The sequence below is a fragment of the Hippopotamus amphibius genome, chromosome 17 (assembly GCF_030028045.1).
Source record: "Hippopotamus amphibius kiboko isolate mHipAmp2 chromosome 17, mHipAmp2.hap2, whole genome shotgun sequence".
In the NCBI taxonomy this organism is placed as follows: Eukaryota; Metazoa; Chordata; class Mammalia; order Artiodactyla; family Hippopotamidae; genus Hippopotamus; species Hippopotamus amphibius.
This window is the reverse complement of record NC_080202.1, coordinates 33,033,318-33,053,682: the sequence shown is the minus strand read 5'-3', so window position 1 is coordinate 33,053,682 and position 20,365 is coordinate 33,033,318.

Below are 20,365 nucleotides of genomic sequence, written 5' to 3'. Positions count from 1 at the left end.
AATCAGCATTGTGCGTCCGGGGCAGCAGGCTAGCTGTGGCTTCCAAACTGCCTGCATAGCCCCCGTGTGGCCGTCTCCTCTTCCCTGGTGGAAAGCCTCCCTGAGAACTTAGGAGGCTAGCTGAAAGACACAGGTGCTTTCCATTCCTTGCTAGGACTTCACCGACAGCCCTCGCTCTCTGACTGGTGAGTTGGCACCTTCACCAGAGGCCTCCCAGGGAGCTGCCCCATCCCCATCCAGAAAGGAAACCAGCCGTTGGCAAGCAAACTCAGGCAGAGAAGTCTTGCCAGGGGAGAGGTTTCCCGAAGGATCCCATGCTTCAGTCCACACCCTTTTCCATGGGGGAAGCCGGGGTGTCCCAAATCTCTCCCACGCTTCAGAACCTCCTCCAGCAGCAGGGAGGCTTGCAGTCACCGTTGGGTGCCAAGGGGTGTTCCAGGCAGGCAGCTCTCCATGGAGAGAAAGGCTTCCCAGCTAGCAAGCTGCCTCAGGAGCATTGCTGGAGTGCGGGTGTGAGTACCCGTGGGGTCGCCTTGAGGGTGGCTCCTGGAGCTGCATGGACGCAAACCCCGTACTGAGCACACACCCAGGCAAGACTTAGCACACGTCTCAGCACCTCAAGCAGATCATGGCAGATGCCTCCTGCCTGCACTCAATAGACAGGTTGCCCTGTGCATTGCTGGGGAGGCCCTGGCACGTCAGAGTTTCCCATGGGCCCAGCTACAGCCTTCTCCCTCTTAGGCCATGCACAGATCCTCTCCAGAGCTACGCTGTGTGTGGAAGTTCGCAAGGTGTGGCATGTGCTTCTCTTTCACTGCTTGGAACCTGCACACACCCAGACTGTGTGTGTCAACATTCACAGTGGGGCCTGATGGCAAGCAATCCTTAGCCCACTGCAAAGCGGGAGAGAGGCGGCCTTTCTGCTCAGGGCCAAACACCCTGCTGCTAGTCTGCTTCCCTGCGGGCTAACCTCTGTGAGGGAAAGGCCGTCTGGGCCCTGAAACGCAAGCACCTGGCCACCCACTCCTAGGTGCTCCTTTGCAACGCTGTCTTTTGGAAAGGCATCCTTCTCCTGGAGCCACCGTGTGAGCTGCCTTTGGAAGCCCACAAGAGGCAGGAAGCAGCTTGCAGGAAACCTGGCTCATTGAGGGCCTTGCCCTTGAATATGCTTTGCAAGGAGGCAAGGAGGCCTCAGGTCCACTCGCTTTTCCAATGGGGAACAGCGAGTGCTGAAGAGCTCTGTTCTGGCTCCAAGGCAGCCTGCAGCTCAGGCGCCCGTGGAATGGGCTTGGTTGGTAGAGCACAGCCCTCAGCAGGGCTCTCCAGTGTGTCTAGCCAGAGAGCCCCGTGCTTTGAAGCGGCCTCAGGAATGCAGCTCTAGGGAGCTTTCCCCCTCCCTGCTTGCCTGTCTGGGTGACCACCTTGGAGAGGCCTGCTCCAAACTCGGGCTTTGGCCTTCACGCTGAGATCTCCTCCCTGAGCTCTCTAGCTCTCCCAACAATTGGCAAGTGCACCCAGTGGCACCACACCAGACAGTCTCCCTGAGCATGGCTAGGCCAGGCCTAGTCCCCGTGTCCCCTTGGTCTCTCTCGGCCTTTGCCTCCCTTAGGCCCTCCACTGCATGTCGACCCCCTGGGGTGCAAGGGGTCTTCCTGGAATGGCCAGTGTGTGGCGTGTGTCTTTTGGTGGCTCCGAGACTGCCTCCACAGAGGCTGGCTGGCAAGGGGAACACTGGGGCTGAGAGGAAAATCAGCATTGTGCGTCCGGGGCAGCAGGCTAGCTGTGGCTTCCAAACTGCCTGCATAGCCCCCGTGTGGCCGTCTCCTCTTCCCTGGTGGAAAGCCTCCCTGAGAACTTAGGAGGCTAGCTGACAGACACAGGTGCTTTCCATTCCTTGCTAGGACTTCAGCGACAGCACACGCTCTCTGACTGGTGAGTTGGCACCTTCACCAGAGGCCTCCCAGGGAGCTGCCCCATCCCCATCCAGAAAGGAAACCAGCCGTTGGCAAGCAAACTCAGGCAGAGAAGTCTTGCCAGGAGAGAGGTTTCCCGAAGGATCCCATGCTTCAGTCCACACCCTTTTCCATGGGGGAAGCCGGGGTGTCCCAAATCTCTCCCACGCTTCAGAACCCCCTCCAGCAGCAGGGAGGCTTGCAGTCACCGTTGGGTGCCAAGGGGTGTTCCAGGCAGGCAGCTCTCCATGGAGAGAAAGGCTTCCCAGCTAGCAAGCTGCCTCAGGAGCATTGCTGGAGTGCGGGTGTGAGTACCCGTGGGGTCGCCTTGAGGGTGGCTCCTGGAGCTGCATGGACGCAAACCCCGTACTGAGCACACACCCAGGCAAGACTTAGCACACGTCTCAGCACCTCAAGCAGATCATGGCAGATGCCTCCTGCCTGCACTCAATAGACAGGTTGCCCTGTGCATTGCTGGGGAGGCCCTGGCACGTCAGAGTTTCCCATGGGCCCAGCTACAGCCTTCTCCCTCTTAGGCCATGCACAGATCCTCTCCAGAGCTACGCTGTGTGTGGAAGTTCGCAAGGTGTAGCATGTGCTTCTCTTTCACTGCTTGGAACCTGCACACACCCAGACTGTGTGTGTCAACATTCACAGTGGGGCCTGATGGCAAGCAATCCTTAGCCCACTGCAAAGCGGGAGAGAGGCGGCCTTTCTGCTCAGGGCCAAACACCCTGCTGCTAGTCTGCTTCCCTGCGGGCTAACCTCTGTGAGGGAAAGGCCGTCTGGGCCCTGAAACGCAAGCACCTGGCCACCCACTCCTAGGTGCTCCTTTGCAACGCTGTCTTTTGGAAAGGCATCCTTCTCCTGGAGCCACCGTGTGAGCTGCCTTTGGAAGCCCACAAGAGGCAGGAAGCAGCTTGCAGGAAACCTTGCTCATTGAGGGCCTTGCCCTTGAATATGCTTTGCAAGGAGGCAAGGAGGCCTCGGGTCCACTCGCTTTTCCAATGGGGAACAGCGAGTGCTGAAGAGCTCTGTTCTGGCTCCAAGGCAGCCTGCAGCTCAGGCGCCCGTGGAATGGGCTTGGTTGGTAGAGCCCAGCCCTCAGCAGGGCTCTCCAGTGTGTCTAGCCAGAGAGCCCCGTGCTTTGAACCGGCCTCAGGAATGCAGCTCTAGGGAGCTTTCCCCCTCCCTGCTTGCCTGTCTGGGTGACCACCTTGGAGAGGCCTGCTCCAAACTCGGGCTTTGGCCTTCACGCTGAGATCTCCTCCCTGAGCTCTCTAGCTCTCCCAACAATTGGCAAGTGCACCCAGTGGCACCACACCAGACAGTCTCCCTGAGCATGGCTAGGCCAGGCCTAGTCCATGTGTCCCCTTGGTCTCTCTCGGCCTTTGCCTCCCTTAGGCCCTCCACTGCATGTCGACCCCCTGGGGTGCAAGGGGTCTTCCTGGAATGGCCAGTGTGTGGCGTGTGTCTTTTGGTGGCTCCGAGACTGCCTCCACAGAGGCTGGCTGGCAAGGGGAACACTGGGGCTGAGAGGAAAATCAGCATTGTGCGTCCGGGGCAGCAGGCTAGCTGTGGCTTCCAAACTGCCTGCATAGCCCCCGTGTGGCCGTCTCCTCTTCCCTGGTGGAAAGCCTCCCTGAGAACTTAGGAGGCTAGCTGAAAGACACAGGTGCTTTCCATTCCTTGCTAGGACTTCACCGACAGCCCTCGCTCTCTGACTGGTGAGTTGGCACCTTCACCAGAGGCCTCCCAGGGAGCTGCCCCATCCCCATCCAGAAAGGAAACCAGCCGTTGGCAAGCAAACTCAGGCAGAGAAGTCTTGCCAGGGGAGAGGTTTCCCGAAGGATCCCATGCTTCAGTTCACACCCTTTTCCATGGGGGAAGCCGGGGTGTCCCAAATCTCTCCCACGCTTCAGAACCTCCTCCAGCAGCAGGGAGGCTTGCAGTCACCGTTGGGTGCCAAGGGGTGTTCCAGGCAGGCAGCTCTCCATGGAGAGAAAGGCTTCCCAGCTAGCAAGCTGCCTCAGGAGCATTGCTGGAGTGCGGGTGTGAGTACCCGTGGGGTCGCCTTGAGGGTGGCTCCTGGAGCTGCATGGACGCAAACCCCGTACTGAGCACACACCCAGGCAAGACTTAGCACACGTCTCAGCACCTCAAGCAGATCATGGCAGATGCCTCCTGCCTGCACTCAATAGACAGGTTGCCCTGTGCATTGCTGGGGAGGCCCTGGCACGTCAGAGTTTCCCATGGGCCCAGCTACAGCCTTCTCCCTCTTAGGCCATGCACAGATCCTCTCCAGAGCTACGCTGTGTGTGGAAGTTCGCAAGGTGTGGCATGTGCTTCTCTTTCACTGCTTGGAACCTGCACACACCCAGACTGTGTGTGTCAACATTCACAGTGGGGCCTGATGGCAAGCAATCCTTAGCCCACTGCAAAGCGGGAGAGAGGCGGCCTTTCTGCTCAGGGCCAAACACCCTGCTGCTAGTCTGCTTCCCTGCGGGCTAACCTCTGTGAGGGAAAGGCCGTCTGGGCCCTGAAACGCAAGCACCTGGCCACCCACTCCTAGGTGCTCCTTTGCAACGCTGTCTTTTGGAAAGGCATCCTTCTCCTGGAGCCACCGTGTGAGCTGCCTTTGGAAGCCCACAAGAGGCAGGAAGCAGCTTGCAGGAAACCTGGCTCATTGAGGGCCTTGCCCTTGAATATGCTTTGCAAGGAGGCAAGGAGGCCTCGGGTCCACTCGCTTTTCCAATGGGGAACAGCGAGTGCTGAAGAGCTCTGTTCTGGCTCCAAGGCAGCCTGCAGCTCAGGCGCCCGTGGAATGGGCTTGGTTGGTAGAGCACAGCCCTCAGCAGGGCTCTCCAGTGTGTCTAGCCAGAGAGCCCCGTGCTTTGAACCGGCCTCAGGAATGCAGCTCTAGGGAGCTTTCCCCCTCCCTGCTTGCCTGTCTGGGTGACCACCTTGGAGAGGCCTGCTCCAAACTCGGGCTTTGGCCTTCACGCTGAGATCTCCTCCCTGAGCTCTCTAGCTCTCCCAACAATTGGCAAGTGCACCCAGTGGCACCACACCAGACAGTCTCCCTGAGCATGGCTAGGCCAGGCCTAGTCCCCGTGTCCCCTTGGTCTCTCTCGGCCTTTGCCTCCCTTAGGCCCTCCACTGCATGTCGACCCCCTGGGGTGCAAGGGGTCTTCCTGGAATGGCCAGTGTGTGGCGTGTGTCTTTTGGTGGCTCCGAGACTGCCTCCACAGAGGCTGGCTGGCAAGGGGAACACTGGGGCTGAGAGGAAAATCAGCATTGTGCGTCCGGGGCAGCAGGCTAGCTGTGGCTTCCAAACTGCCTGCATAGCCCCCGTGTGGCCGTCTCCTCTTCCCTGGTGGAAAGCCTCCCTGAGAACTTAGGAGGCTAGCTGAAAGACACAGGTGCTTTCCATTCCTTGCTAGGACTTCACCGACAGCCCTCGCTCTCTGACTGGTGAGTTGGCACCTTCACCAGAGGCCTCCCAGGGAGCTGCCCCATCCCCATCCAGAAAGGAAACCAGCCGTTGGCAAGCAAACTCAGGCAGAGAAGTCTTGCCAGGGGAGAGGTTTCCCGAAGGAGCCCATGCTTCAGTTCACACCCTTTTCCATGGGGGAAGCCGGGGTGTCCCAAATCTCTCCCACGCTTCAGAACCTCCTCCAGCAGCAGGGAGGCTTGCAGTCACCGTTGGGTGCCAAGGGGTGTTCCAGGCAGGCAGCTCTCCATGGAGAGAAAGGCTTCCCAGCTAGCAAGCTGCCTCAGGAGCATTGCTGGAGTGCGGGTGTGAGTACCCGTGGGGTCGCCTTGAGGGTGGCTCCTGGAGCTGCATGGACGCAAACCCCGTGCTGAGCACACACCCAGGCAAGACTTAGCACACGTCTCAGCACCTCAAGCAGATCATGGCAGATGCCTCCTGCCTGCACTCAATAGACAGGTTGCCCTGTGCATTGCTGGGGAGGCCCTGGCACGTCAGAGTTTCCCATGGGCCCAGCTACAGCCTTCTCCCTCTTAGGCCATGCACAGATCCTCTCCAGAGCTACGCTGTGTGTGGAAGTTCGCAAGGTGTGGCATGTGCTTCTCTTTCACTGCTTGGAACCTGCACACACCCAGACTGTGTGTGTCAACATTCACAGTGGGGCCTGATGGCAAGCAATCCTTAGCCCACTGCAAAGCGGGAGAGAGGCGGCCTTTCTGCTCAGGGCCAAACACCCTGCTGCTAGTCTGCTTCCCTGCGGGCTAACCTCTGTGAGGGAAAGGCCGTCTGGGCCCTGAAACGCAAGCACCTGGCCACCCACTCCTAGGTGCTCCTTTGCAACGCTGTCTTTTGGAAAGGCATCCTTCTCCTGGAGCCACCGTGTGAGCTGCCTTTGGAAGCCCACAAGAGGCAGGAAGCAGCTTGCAGGAAACCTTGCTCATTGAGGGCCTTGCCCTTGAATATGCTTTGCAAGGAGGCAAGGAGGCCTCGGGTCCACTCGCTTTTCCAATGGGGAACAGCGAGTGCTAAAGAGCTCTGTTCTGGCTCCAAGGCAGCCTGCAGCTCAGGCGCCCGTGGAATGGGCTTGGTTGGTAGAGCACAGCCCTCAGCAGGGCTCTCCAGTGTGTCTAGCCAGAGAGCCCCGTGCTTTGAACCGGCCTCAGGAATGCAGCTCTAGGGAGCTTTCCCCCTCCCTGCTTGCCTGTCTGGGTGACCACCTTGGAGAGGCCTGCTCCAAACTCGGGCTTTGGCCTTCACGCTGAGATCTCCTCCCTGAGCTCTCTAGCTCTCCCAACAATTGGCAAGTGCACCCAGTGGCACCAGACCAGACAGTCTCCCTGAGCATGGCTAGGCCAGGCCTAGTCCCCGTGTCCCCTTGGTCTCTCTCGGCCTTTGCCTCCCTTAGGCCCTCCACTGCATGTCGACCCCCTGGGGTGCAAGGGGTCTTCCTGGAATGGCCAGTGTGTGGCGTGTGTCTTTTGGTGGCTCCGAGACCGCCTCCACAGAGGCTGGCTGGCAAGGGGAACACTGGGGCTGAGAGGAAAATCAGCATTGTGCGTCCGGGGCAGCAGGCTAGCTGTGGCTTCCAAACTGCCTGCATAGCCCCCGTGTGGCCGTCTCCTCTTCCCTGGTGGAAAGCCTCCCTGAGAACTTAGGAGGCTAGCTGAAAGACACAGGTGCTTTCCATTCCTTGCTAGGACTTCACCGACAGCACACGCTCTCTGACTGGTGAGTTGGCACCTTCACCAGAGGCCTCCCAGGGAGCTGCCCCATCCCCATCCAGAAAGGAAACCAGCCGTTGGCAAGCAAACTCAGGCAGAGAAGTCTTGCCAGGAGAGAGGTTTCCCGAAGGATCCCATGCTTCAGTCCACACCCTTTTCCATGGGGGAAGCCGGGGTGTCCCAAATCTCTCCCACGCTTCAGAACCCCCTCCAGCAGCAGGGAGGCTTGCAGTCACCGTTGGGTGCCAAGGGGTGTTCCAGGCAGGCAGCTCTCCATGGAGAGAAAGGCTTCCCAGCTAGCAAGCTGCCTCAGGAGCATTGCTGGAGTGCGGGTGTGAGTACCCGTGGGGTCGCCTTGAGGGTGGCTCCTGGAGCTGCATGGACGCAAACCCCGTACTGAGCACACACCCAGGCAAGACTTAGCACACGTCTCAGCACCTCAAGCAGATCATGGCAGATGCCTCCTGCCTGCACTCAATAGACAGGTTGCCCTGTGCATTGCTGGGGAGGCCCTGGCACGTCAGAGTTTCCCATGGGCCCAGCTACAGCCTTCTCCCTCTTAGGCCATGCACAGATCCTCTCCAGAGCTACGCTGTGTGTGGAAGTTCGCAAGGTGTGGCATGTGCTTGTCTTTCACTGCTTGGAACCTGCACACACCCAGACTGTGTGTGTCAACATTCACAGTGGGGCCTGATGGCAAGCAATCCTTAGCCCACTGCAAAGCGGGAGAGAGGCGGCCTTTCTGCTCAGGGCCAAACACCCTGCTGCTAGTCTGCTTCCCTGCGGGCTAACCTCTGTGAGGGAAAGGCCGTCTGGGCCCTGAAACGCAAGCACCTGGCCACCCACTCCTAGGTGCTCCTTTGCAACGCTGTCTTTTGGAAAGGCATCCTTCTCCTGGAGCCACCGTGTGAGCTGCCTTTGGAAGCCCACAAGAGGCAGGAAGCAGCTTGCAGGAAACCTTGCTCATTGAGGGCCTTGCCCTTGAATATGCTTTGCAAGGAGGCAAGGAGGCCTCGGGTCCACTCGCTTTTCCAATGGGGAACAGCGAGTGCTGAAGAGCTCTGTTCTGGCTCCAAGGCAGCCTGCAGCTCAGGCGCCCGTGGAATGGGCTTGGTTGGTAGAGCCCAGCCCTCAGCAGGGCTCTCCAGTGTGTCTAGCCAGAGAGCCCCGTGCTTTGAACCGGCCTCAGGAATGCAGCTCTAGGGAGCTTTCCCCCTCCCTGCTTGCCTGTCCGGGTGACCACCTTGGAGAGGCCTGCTCCAAACTCGGGCTTTGGCCTTCACGCTGAGATCTCCTCCCTGAGCTCTCTAGCTCTCCCAACAATTGGCAAGTGCACCCAGTGGCACCAGACCAGACAGTCTCCCTGAGCATGGCTAGGCCAGGCCTAGTCCCCGTGTCCCCTTGGTCTCTCTCGGCCTTTGCCTCCCTTAGGCCCTCCACTGCATGTCGACCCCCTGGGGTGCAAGGGGTCTTCCTGGAATGGCCAGTGTGTGGCGTGTGTCTTTTGGTGGCTCCGAGACCGCCTCCACAGAGGCTGGCTGGCAAGGGGAACACTGGGGCTGAGAGGAAAATCAGCATTGTGCGTCCGGGGCAGCAGGCTAGCTGTGGCTTCCAAACTGCCTGCATAGCCCCCGTGTGGCCGTCTCCTCTTCCCTGGTGGAAAGCCTCCCTGAGAACTTAGGAGGCTAGCTGAAAGACACAGGTGCTTTCCATTCCTTGCTAGGACTTCACCGACAGCACACGCTCTCTGACTGGTGAGTTGGCACCTTCACCAGAGGCCTCCCAGGGAGCTGCCCCATCCCCATCCAGAAAGGAAACCAGCCGTTGGCAAGCAAACTCAGGCAGAGAAGTCTTGCCAGGAGAGAGGTTTCCCGAAGGATCCCATGCTTCAGTCCACACCCTTTTCCATGGGGGAAGCCGGGGTGTCCCAAATCTCTCCCACGCTTCAGAACCCCCTCCAGCAGCAGGGAGGCTTGCAGTCACCGTTGGGTGCCAAGGGGTGTTCCAGGCAGGCAGCTCTCCATGGAGAGAAAGGCTTCCCAGCTAGCAAGCTGCCTCAGGAGCATTGCTGGAGTGCGGGTGTGAGTACCCGTGGGGTCGCCTTGAGGGTGGCTCCTGGAGCTGCATGGACGCAAACCCCGTACTGAGCACACACCCAGGCAAGACTTAGCACACGTCTCAGCACCTCAAGCAGATCATGGCAGATGCCTCCGGCCTGCACTCAATAGACAGGTTGCCCTGTGCATTGCTGGGGAGGCCCTGGCACGTCAGAGTTTCCCATGGGCCCAGCTACAGCCTTCTCCCTCTTAGGCCATGCACAGATCCTCTCCAGAGCTACGCTGTGTGTGGAAGTTCGCAAGGTGTGGCATGTGCTTGTCTTTCACTGCTTGGAACCTGCACACACCCAGACTGTGTGTGTCAACATTCACAGTGGGGCCTGATGGCAAGCAATCCTTAGCCCACTGCAAAGCGGGAGAGAGGCGGCCTTTCTGCTCAGGGCCAAACACCCTGCTGCTAGTCTGCTTCCCTGCGGGCTAACCTCTGTGAGGGAAAGGCCGTCTGGGCCCTGAAACGCAAGCACCTGGCCACCCACTCCTAGGTGCTCCTTTGCAACGCTGTCTTTTGGAAAGGCATCCTTCTCCTGGAGCCACCGTGTGAGCTGCCTTTGGAAGCCCACAAGAGGCAGGAAGCAGCTTGCAGGAAACCTTGCTCATTGAGGGCCTTGCCCTTGAATATGCTTTGCAAGGAGGCAAGGAGGCCTCGGGTCCACTCGCTTTTCCAATGGGGAACAGCGAGTGCTGAAGAGCTCTGTTCTGGCTCCAAGGCAGCCTGCAGCTCAGGCGCCCGTGGAATGGGCTTGGTTGGTAGAGCCCAGCCCTCAGCAGGGCTCTCCAGTGTGTCTAGCCAGAGAGCCCCGTGCTTTGAACCGGCCTCAGGAATGCAGCTCTAGGGAGCTTTCCCCCTCCCTGCTTGCCTGTCCGGGTGACCACCTTGGAGAGGCCTGCTCCAAACTCGGGCTTTGGCCTTCACGCTGAGATCTCCTCCCTGAGCTCTCTAGCTCTCCCAACAATTGGCAAGTGCACCCAGTGGCACCACACCAGACAGTCTCCCTGAGCATGGCTAGGCCAGGCCTAGTCCCCGTGTCCCCTTGGTCTCTCTCGGCCTTTGCCTCCCTTAGGCCCTCCACTGCATGTCGACCCCCTGGGGTGCAAGGGGTCTTCCTGGAATGGCCAGTGTGTGGCGTGTGTCTTTTGGTGGCTCCGAGACTGCCTCCACAGAGGCTGGCTGGCAAGGGGAACACTGGGGCTGAGAGGAAAATCAGCATTGTGCGTCCGGGGCAGCAGGCTAGCTGTGGCTTCCAAACTGCCTGCATAGCACGCGTGTGGCCGTCTCCTCTTCCCTGGTGGAAAGCCTCCCTGAGAATTTAGGAGGCTAGCTGAAAGACACAGGTGCTTTCCATTCCTTGCTAGGACTTCACCGACAGCCCTCGCTCTCTGACTGGTGAGTTGGCACCTTCACCAGAGGCCTCCCAGGGAGCTGCCCCATCCCCATCCAGAAGGGAAACCAGCCGTTGGCAAGCAAACTCAGGCAGAGAAGTCTTGCCAGGGGAGAGGTTTCCCGAAGGATCCCATGCTTCAGTTCAAACCCTTTTCCATGGGGGAAGCCGGGGTGTCCCAAATCTCTCCCACGCTTCAGAACCTCCTCCAGCAGCAGGGAGGCTTGCAGTCACCGTTGGGTGCCAAGGGGTGTTCCAGGCAGGCAGCTCTCCATGGAGAGAAAGGCTTCCCAGCTAGCAAGCTGCCTCAGGAGCATTGCTGGAGTGCGGGTATGAGTACCCGTGGGGTCGCCTTGAGGGTGGCTCGTGGAGCTGCATGGACGCAAACCCCGTGCTGAGCACACACCCAGGCAAGACTTAGCACACGTCTCAGCACCTCAAGCAGATCATGGCAGATGCCTCCGGCCTGCACTCAATAGACAGGTTGCCCTGTGCATTGCTGGGGAGGCCCTGGCACGTCAGAGTTTCCCATGGGTCCAACTACAGCCTTCTCCCTCTTAGGCCATGCACAGATCCTCTCCAGAGCTACGCTGTGTGTGGAAGTTCGCAAGGTGTGGCATGTGCTTCTCTTTCACTGCTTGGAACCTGCACACACCCAGACTGTGTGTGTCAACATTCACAGTGGGGCCTGATGGCAAGCAATCCTTAGCCCACTGCAAAGCGGGAGAGAGGCGGCCTTTCTGCTCAGGGCCAAACACCCTGCTGCTAGTCTGCTTCCCTGCGGGCTAACCTCTGTGAGGGAAAGGCCGTCTGGGCCCTGAAACGCAAGCACCTGGCCACCCACTCCTAGGTGCTCCTTTGCAACGCTGTCTTTTGGAAAGGCATCCTTCTCCTGGAGCCACCGTGTGAGCTGCCTTTGGAAGCCCACAAGAGGCAGGAAGCAGCTTGCAGGAAACCTGGCTCATTGAGGGCCTTGCCCTTGAATATGCTTTGCAAGGAGGCAAGGAGGCCTCGGGTCCACTCGCTTTTCCAATGGGGAACAGCGAGTGCTGAAGAGCTCTGTTCTGGCTCCAAGGCAGCCTGCAGCTCAGGCGCCCGTGGAATGGGCTTGGTTGGTAGAGCACAGCCCTCAGCAGGGCTCTCCAGTGTGTCTAGCCAGAGAGCCCCGTGCTTTGAACCGGCCTCAGGAATGCAGCTCTAGGGAGCTTTCCCCCTCCCTGCTTGCCTGTCTGGGTGACCACCTTGGAGAGGCCTGCTCCAAACTCGGGCTTTGGCCTTCACGCTGAGATCTCCTCCCTGAGCTCTCTAGCTCTCCCAACAATTGACAAGTGCACCCAGTGGCACCACACCAGACAGTCTCCCTGAGCATGGCTAGGCCAGGCCTAGTCCCCGTGTCCCCTTGGTCTCTCTCGGCCTTTGCCTCCCTTAGGCCCTCCACTGCATGTCGACCCCCTGGGGTGCAAGGGGTCTTCCTGGAATGGCCAGTGTGTGGCGTGTGTCTTTTGGTGGCTCCGAGACTGCCTCCACAGAGGCTGGCTGGCAAGGGGAACACTGGGGCTGAGAGGAAAATCAGCATTGTGCGTCCGGGGCAGCAGGCTAGCTGTGGCTTCCAAACTGCCTGCATAGCCCCCGTGTGGCCGTCTCCTCTTCCCTGGTGGAAAGCCTCCCTGAGAACTTAGGAGGCTAGCTGACAGACACAGGTGCTTTCCATTCCTTGCTAGGACTTCACCGACAGCACACGCTCTCTGACTGGTGAGTTGGCACCTTCACCAGAGGCCTCCCAGGGAGCTGCCCCATCCCCATCCGGAAAGGAAACCAGCCGTTGGCAAGCAAACTCAGGCAGAGAAGTCTTGCCAGGAGAGAGGTTTCCCGAAGGAGCCCATGCTTCAGTCCACACCCTTTTCCATGGGGGAAGCCGGGGTGTCCCAAATCTTTCCCACGCTTCAGAACCCCCTCCAGCAGCAGGGAGGCTTGCAGTCACCGTTGGGTGCCAAGGGGTGTTCCAGGCAGGCAGCTCTCCATGGAGAGAAAGGCTTCCCAGCTAGCAAGCTGCCTCAGGAGCATTGCTGGAGTGCGGGTGTGAGTACCCGTGGGGTCGCCTTGAGGGTGGCTCCTGGAGCTGCATGGACGCAAACCCCGTACTGAGCACACACCCAGGCAAGACTTAGCACACGTCTCAGCACCTCAAGCAGATCATGGCAGATGCCTCCGGCCTGCACTCAATAGACAGGTTGCCCTGTGCATTGCTGGGGAGGCCCTGGCACGTCAGAGTTTCCCATGGGCCCAGCTACAGCCTTCTCCCTCTTAGGCCATGCACAGATCCTCTCCAGAGCTACGCTGTGTGTGGAAGTTCGCAAGGTGTGGCATGTGCTTGTCTTTCACTGCTTGGAACCTGCACACACCCAGACTGTGTGTGTCAACATTCACAGTGGGGCCTGATGGCAAGCAATCCTTAGCCCACTGCAAAGCGGGAGAGAGGCGGCCTTTCTGCTCAGGGCCAAACACCCTGCTGCTAGTCTGCTTCCCTGCGGGCTAACCTCTGTGAGGGAAAGGCCGTCTGGGCCCTGAAACGCAAGCACCTGGCCACCCACTCCTAGGTGCTCCTTTGCAACGCTGTCTTTTGGAAAGGCATCCTTCTCCTGGAGCCACCGTGTGAGCTGCCTTTGGAAGCCCACAAGAGGCAGGAAGCAGCTTGCAGGAAACCTGGCTCATTGAGGGCCTTGCCCTTGAATATGCTTTGCAAGGAGGCAAGGAGGCCTCGGGTCCACTCGCTTTTCCAATGGGGAACAGCGAGTGCTGAAGAGCTCTGTTCTGGCTCCAAGGCAGCCTGCAGCTCAGGTGCCCGTGGAATGGGCTTGGTTGGTAGAGCCCAGCCCTCAGCAGGGCTCTCCAGTGTGTCTAGCCAGAGAGCCCCGTGCTTTGAACCGGCCTCAGGAATGCAGCTCTAGGGAGCTTTCCCCCTCCCTGCTTGCCTGTCTGGGTGACCACCTTGGAGAGGCCTGCTCCAAACTCGGGCTTTGGCCTTCACGCTGAGATCTCCTCCCTGAGCTCTCTAGCTCTCCCAACAATTGGCAAGTGCACCCAGTGGCACCACACCAGACAGTCTCCCTGAGCATGGCTAGGCCAGGCCTAGTCCATGTGTCCCCTTGGTCTCTCTCGGCCTTTGCCTCCCTTAGGCCCTCCACTGCATGTCGACCCCCTGGGGTGCAAGGGGTCTTCCTGGAATGGCCAGTGTGTGGCGTGTGTCTTTTGGTGGCTCCGAGACTGCCTCCACAGAGGCTGGCTGGCAAGGGGAACACTGGGGCTGAGAGGAAAATCAGCATTGTGCGTCCGGGGCAGCAGGCTAGCTGTGGCTTCCAAACTGCCTGCATAGCCCCCGTGTGGCCGTCTCCTCTTCCCTGGTGGAAAGCCTCCCTGAGAACTTAGGAGGCTAGCTGAAAGACACAGGTGCTTTCCATTCCTTGCTAGGACTTCACCGACAGCCCTCGCTCTCTGACTGGTGAGTTGGCACCTTCACCAGAGGCCTCCCAGGGAGCTGCCCCATCCCCATCCAGAAAGGAAACCAGCCGTTGGCAAGCAAACTCAGGCAGAGAAGTCTTGCCAGGGGAGAGGTTTCCCGAAGGATCCCATGCTTCAGTTCACACCCTTTTCCATGGGGGAAGCCTGGTGTCCCAAATCTCTCCCACGCTTCAGAACCTCCTCCAGCAGCAGGGAGGCTTGCAGTCACCGTTGGGTGCCAAGGGGTGTTCCAGGCAGGCAGCTCTCCATGGAGAGAAAGGCTTCCCAGCTAGCAAGCTGCCTCAGGAGCATTGCTGGAGTGCGGGTGTGAGTACCCGTGGGGTCGCCTTGAGGGTGGCTCCTGGAGCTGCATGGACGCAAACCCCGTGCTGAGCACACACCCAGGCAAGACTTAGCACACGTCTCAGCACCTCAAGCAGATCATGGCAGATGCCTCCTGCCTGCACTCAATAGACAGGTTGCCCTGTGCATTGCTGGGGAGGCCCTGGCACGTCAGAGTTTCCCATGGGCCCAGCTACAGCCTTCTCCCTCTTAGGCCATGCACAGATCCTCTCCAGAGCTACGCTGTGTGTGGAAGTTCGCAAGGTGTGGCATGTGCTTCTCTTTCACTGCTTGGAACCTGCACACACCCAGACTGTGTGTGTCAACATTCACAGTGGGGCCTGATGGCAAGCAATCCTTAGCCCACTGCAAAGCGGGAGAGAGGCGGCCTTTCTGCTCAGGGCCAAACACCCTGCTGCTAGTCTGCTTCCCTGCGGGCTAACCTCTGTGAGGGAAAGGCCGTCTGGGCCCTGAAACGCAAGCACCTGGCCACCCACTCCTAGGTGCTCCTTTGCAACGCTGTCTTTTGGAAAGGCATCCTTCTCCTGGAGCCACCGTGTGAGCTGCCTTTGGAAGCCCACAAGAGGCAGGAAGCAGCTTGCAGGAAACCTTGCTCATTGAGGGCCTTGCCCTTGAATATGCTTTGCAAGGAGGCAAGGAGGCCTCGGGTCCACTCGCTTTTCCAATGGGGAACAGCGAGTGCTGAAGAGCTCTGTTCTGGCTCCAAGGCAGCCTGCAGCTCAGGCGCCCGTGGAATGGGCTTGGTTGGTAGAGCACAGCCCTCAGCAGGGCTCTCCAGTGTGTCTAGCCAGAGAGCCCCGTGCTTTGAACCGGCCTCAGGAATGCAGCTCTAGGGAGCTTTCCCCCTCCCTGCTTGCCTGTCCGGGTGACCACCTTGGAGAGGCCTGCTCCAAACTCGGGCTTTGGCCTTCACGCTGAGATCTCCTCCCTGAGCTCTCTAGCTCTCCCAACAATTGGCAAGTGCACCCAGTGGCACCACACCAGACAGTCTCCCTGAGCATGGCTAGGCCAGGCCTAGTCCCCGTGTCCCCTTGGTCTCTCCCGGCCTTTGCCTCCCTTAGGCCCTCCACTGCATGTCGACCCCCTGGGGTGCAAGGGGTCTTCCTGGAATGGCCAGTGTGTGGCGTGTGTCTTTTGGTGGCTCCGAGACTGCCTCCACAGAGGCTGGCTGGCAAGGGGAACACTGGGGCTGAGAGGAAAATCAGCATTGTGCGTCCGGGGCAGCAGGCTAGCTGTGGCTTCCAAACTGCCTGCATAGCCCCCGTGTGGCCGTCTCCTCTTCCCTGGTGGAAAGCCTCCCTGAGAACTTAGGAGGCTAGCTGAAAGACACAGGTGCTTTCCATTCCTTGCTAGGACTTCACCGACAGCACACGCTCTCTGACTGGTGAGTTGGCACCTTCACCAGAGGCCTCCCAGGGAGCTGCCCCATCCCCATCCGGAAAGGAAACCAGCCGATGGCAAGCAAACTCAGGCAGAGAAGTCTTGCCAGGAGAGAGGTTTCCCAAAGGAGCCCATGCTTCAGTCCACACCCTTTTCCATGGGGGAAGCCGGGGTGTCCCAAATCTTTCCCACGCTTCAGAACCCCCTCCAGCAGCAGGGAGGCTTGCAGTCACCGTTGGGTGCCAAGGGGTGTTCCAGGCAGGCAGCTCTCCATGGAGAGAAAGGCTTCCCAGCTAGCAAGCTGCCTCAGGAGCATTGCTGGAGTGCGGGTGTGAGTACCCGTGGGGTCGCCTTGAGGGTGGCTCCTGGAGCTGCATGGACGCAAACCCCGTACTGAGCACACACCCAGGCAAGACTTAGCACACGTCTCAGCACCTCAAGCAGATCATGGCAGATGCCTCCTGCCTGCACTCAATAGACAGGTTGCCCTGTGCATTGCTGGGGAGGCCCTGGCACGTCAGAGTTTCCCATGGGCCCAGCTACAGCCTTCTCCCTCTTAGGCCATGCACAGATCCTCTCCAGAGCTACGCTGTGTGTGGAAGTTCGCAAGGTGTAGCATGTGCTTCTCTTTCACTGCTTGGAACCTGCACACACCCAGACTGTGTGTGTCAACATTCACAGTGGGGCCTGATGGCAAGCAATCCTTAGCCCACTGCAAAGCGGGAGAGAGGCGGCCTTTCTGCTCAGGGCCAAACACCCTGCTGCTAGTCTGCTTCCCTGCGGGCTAACCTCTGTGAGGGAAAGGCCGTCTGGGCCCTGAAACGCAAGCACCTGGCCACCCACTCCTAGGTGCTCCTTTGCAACGCTGTCTTTTGGAAAGGCATCCTTCTCCTGGAGCCACCGTGTGAGCTGCCTTTGGAAGCCCACAAGAGGCAGGAAGCAGCTTGCAGGAAACCTGGCTCATTGAGGGCCTTGCCCTTGAATATGCTTTGCAAGGAGGCAAGGAGGCCTCGGGTCCACTCGCTTTTCCAATGGGGAACAGCGAGTGCTGAAGAGCTCTGTTCTGGCTCCAAGGCAGCCTGCAGCTCAGGCGCCCGTGGAATGGGCTTGGTTGGTAGAGCACAGCCCTCAGCAGGGCTCTCCAGTGTGTCTAGCCAGAGAGCCCCGTGCTTTGAACCGGCCTCAGGAATGCAGCTCTAGGGAGCTTTCCCCCTCCCTGCTTGCCTGTCTGGGTGACCACCTTGGAGAGGCCTGCTCCAAACTCGGGCTTTGGCCTTCACGCTGAGATCTCCTCCCTGAGCTCTCTAGCTCTCCCAACAATTGACAAGTGCACCCAGTGGCACCACACCAGACAGTCTCCCTGAGCATGGCTAGGCCAGGCCTAGTCCCCGTGTCCCCTTGGTCTCTCTCGGCCTTTGCCTCCCTTAGGCCCTCCACTGCATGTCGACCCCCTGGGGTGCAAGGGGTCTTCCTGGAATGGCCAGTGTGTGGCGTGTGTCTTTTGGTGGCTCCGAGACTGCCTCCACAGAGGCTGGCTGGCAAGGGGAACACTGGGGCTGAGAGGAAAATCAGCATTGTGCGTCCGGGGCAGCAGGCTAGCTGTGGCTTCCAAACTGCCTGCATAGCCCCCGTGTGGCCGTCTCCTCTTCCCTGGTGGAAAGCCTCCCTGAGAACTTAGGAGGCTAGCTGACAGACACAGGTGCTTTCCATTCCTTGCTAGGACTTCACCGACAGCACACGCTCTCTGACTGGTGAGTTGGCACCTTCACCAGAGGCCTCCCAGGGAGCTGCCCCATCCCCATCCGGAAAGGAAACCAGCCGTTGGCAAGCAAACTCAGGCAGAGAAGTCTTGCCAGGAGAGAGGTTTCCCGAAGGAGCCCATGCTTCAGTCCACACCCTTTTCCATGGGGGAAGCCGGGGTGTCCCAAATCTTTCCCACGCTTCAGAACCCCCTCCAGCAGCAGGGAGGCTTGCAGTCACCGTTGGGTGCCAAGGGGTGTTCCAGGCAGGCAGCTCTCCATGGAGAGAAAGGCTTCCCAGCTAGCAAGCTGCCTCAGGAGCATTGCTGGAGTGCGGGTGTGAGTACCCGTGGGGTCGCCTTGAGGGTGGCTCCTGGAGCTGCATGGACGCAAACCCCGTACTGAGCACACACCCAGGCAAGACTTAGCACACGTCTCAGCACCTCAAGCAGATCATGGCAGATGCCTCCGGCCTGCACTCAATAGACAGGTTGCCCTGTGCATTGCTGGGGAGGCCCTGGCACGTCAGAGTTTCCCATGGGCCCAGCTACAGCCTTCTCCCTCTTAGGCCATGCACAGATCCTCTCCAGAGCTACGCTGTGTGTGGAAGTTCGCAAGGTGTGGCATGTGCTTCTCTTTCACTGCTTGGAACCTGCACACACCCAGACTGTGTGTGTCAACATTCACAGTGGGGCCTGATGGCAAGCAATCCTTAGCCCACTGCAAAGCGGGAGAGAGGCGGCCTTTCTGCTCAGGGCCAAACACCCTGCTGCTAGTCTGCTTCCCTGCGGGCTAACCTCTGTGAGGGAAAGGCCGTCTGGGCCCTGAAACGCAAGCACCTGGCCACCCACTCCTAGGTGCTCCTTTGCAACGCTGTCTTTTGGAAAGGCATCCTTCTCCTGGAGCCACCGTGTGAGCTGCCTTTGGAAGCCCACAAGAGGCAGGAAGCAGCTTGCAGGAAACCTTGCTCATTGAGGGCCTTGCCCTTGAATATGCTTTGCAAGGAGGCAAGGAGGCCTCGGGTCCACTCGCTTTTCCAATGGGGAACAGCGAGTGCTGAAGAGCTCTGTTCTGGCTCCAAGGCAGCCTGCAGCTCAGGTGCCCGTGGAATGGGCTTGGTTGGTAGAGCCCAGCCCTCAGCAGGGCTCTCCAGTGTGTCTAGCCAGAGAGCCCCGTGCTTTGAACCGGCCTCAGGAATGCAGCTCTAGGGAGCTTTCCCCCTCCCTGCTTGCCTGTCTGGGTGACCACCTTGGAGAGGCCTGCTCCAAACTCGGGCTTTGGCCTTCACGCTGAGATCTCCTCCCTGAGCTCTCTAGCTCTCCCAACAATTGGCAAGTGCACCCAGTGGCACCACACCAGACAGTCTCCCTGAGCATGGCTAGGCCAGGCCTAGTCCATGTGTCCCCTTGGTCTCTCTCGGCCTTTGCCTCCCTTAGGCCCTCCACTGCATGTCGACCCCCTGGGGTGCAAGGGGTCTTCCTGGAATGGCCAGTGTGTGGCGTGTGTCTTTTGGTGGCTCCGAGACTGCCTCCACAGAGGCTGGCTGGCAAGGGGAACACTGGGGCTGAGAGGAAAATCAGCATTGTGCGTCCGGGGCAGCAGGCTAGCTGTGGCTTCCAAACTGCCTGCATAGCCCCCGTGTGGCCGTCTCCTCTTCCCTGGTGGAAAGCCTCCCTGAGAACTTAGGAGGCTAGCTGAAAGACACAGGTGCTTTCCATTCCTTGCTAGGACTTCACCGACAGCCCTCGCTCTCTGACTGGTGAGTTGGCACCTTCACCAGAGGCCTCCCAGGGAGCTGCCCCATCCCCATCCAGAAAGGAAACCAGCCGTTGGCAAGCAAACTCAGGCAGAGAAGTCTTGCCAGGGGAGAGGTTTCCCGAAGGATCCCATGCTTCAGTTCACACCCTTTTCCATGGGGGAAGCCTGGTGTCCCAAATCTCTCCCACGCTTCAGAACCTCCTCCAGCAGCAGGGAGGCTTGCAGTCACCGTTGGGTGCCAAGGGGTGTTCCAGGCAGGCAGCTCTCCATGGAGAGAAAGGCTTCCCAGCTAGCAAGCTGCCTCAGGAGCATTGCTGGAGTGCGGGTGTGAGTACCCGTGGGGTCGCCTTGAGGGTGGCTCCTGGAGCTGCATGGACGCAAACCCCGTGCTGAGCACACACCCAGGCAAGACTTAGCACACGTCTCAGCACCTCAAGCAGATCATGGCAGATGCCTCCTGCCTGCACTCAATAGACAGGTTGCCCTGTGCATTGCTGGGGAGGCCCTGGCACGTCAGAGTTTCCCATGGGCCCAGCTACAGCCTTCTCCCTCTTAGGCCATGCACAGATCCTCTCCAGAGCTACGCTGTGTGTGGAAGTTCGCAAGGTGTGGCATGTGCTTCTCTTTCACTGCTTGGAACCTGCACACACCCAGACTGTGTGTGTCAACATTCACAGTGGGGCCTGATGGCAAGCAATCCTTAGCCCACTGCAAAGCGGGAGAGAGGCGGCCTTTCTGCTCAGGGCCAAACACCCTGCTGCTAGTCTGCTTCCCTGCGGGCTAACCTCTGTGAGGGAAAGGCCGTCTGGGCCCTGAAACGCAAGCACCTGGCCACCCACTCCTAGGTGCTCCTTTGCAACGCTGTCTTTTGGAAAGGCATCCTTCTCCTGGAGCCACCGTGTGAGCTGCCTTTGGAAGCCCACAAGAGGCAGGAAGCAGCTTGCAGGAAACCTTGCTCATTGAGG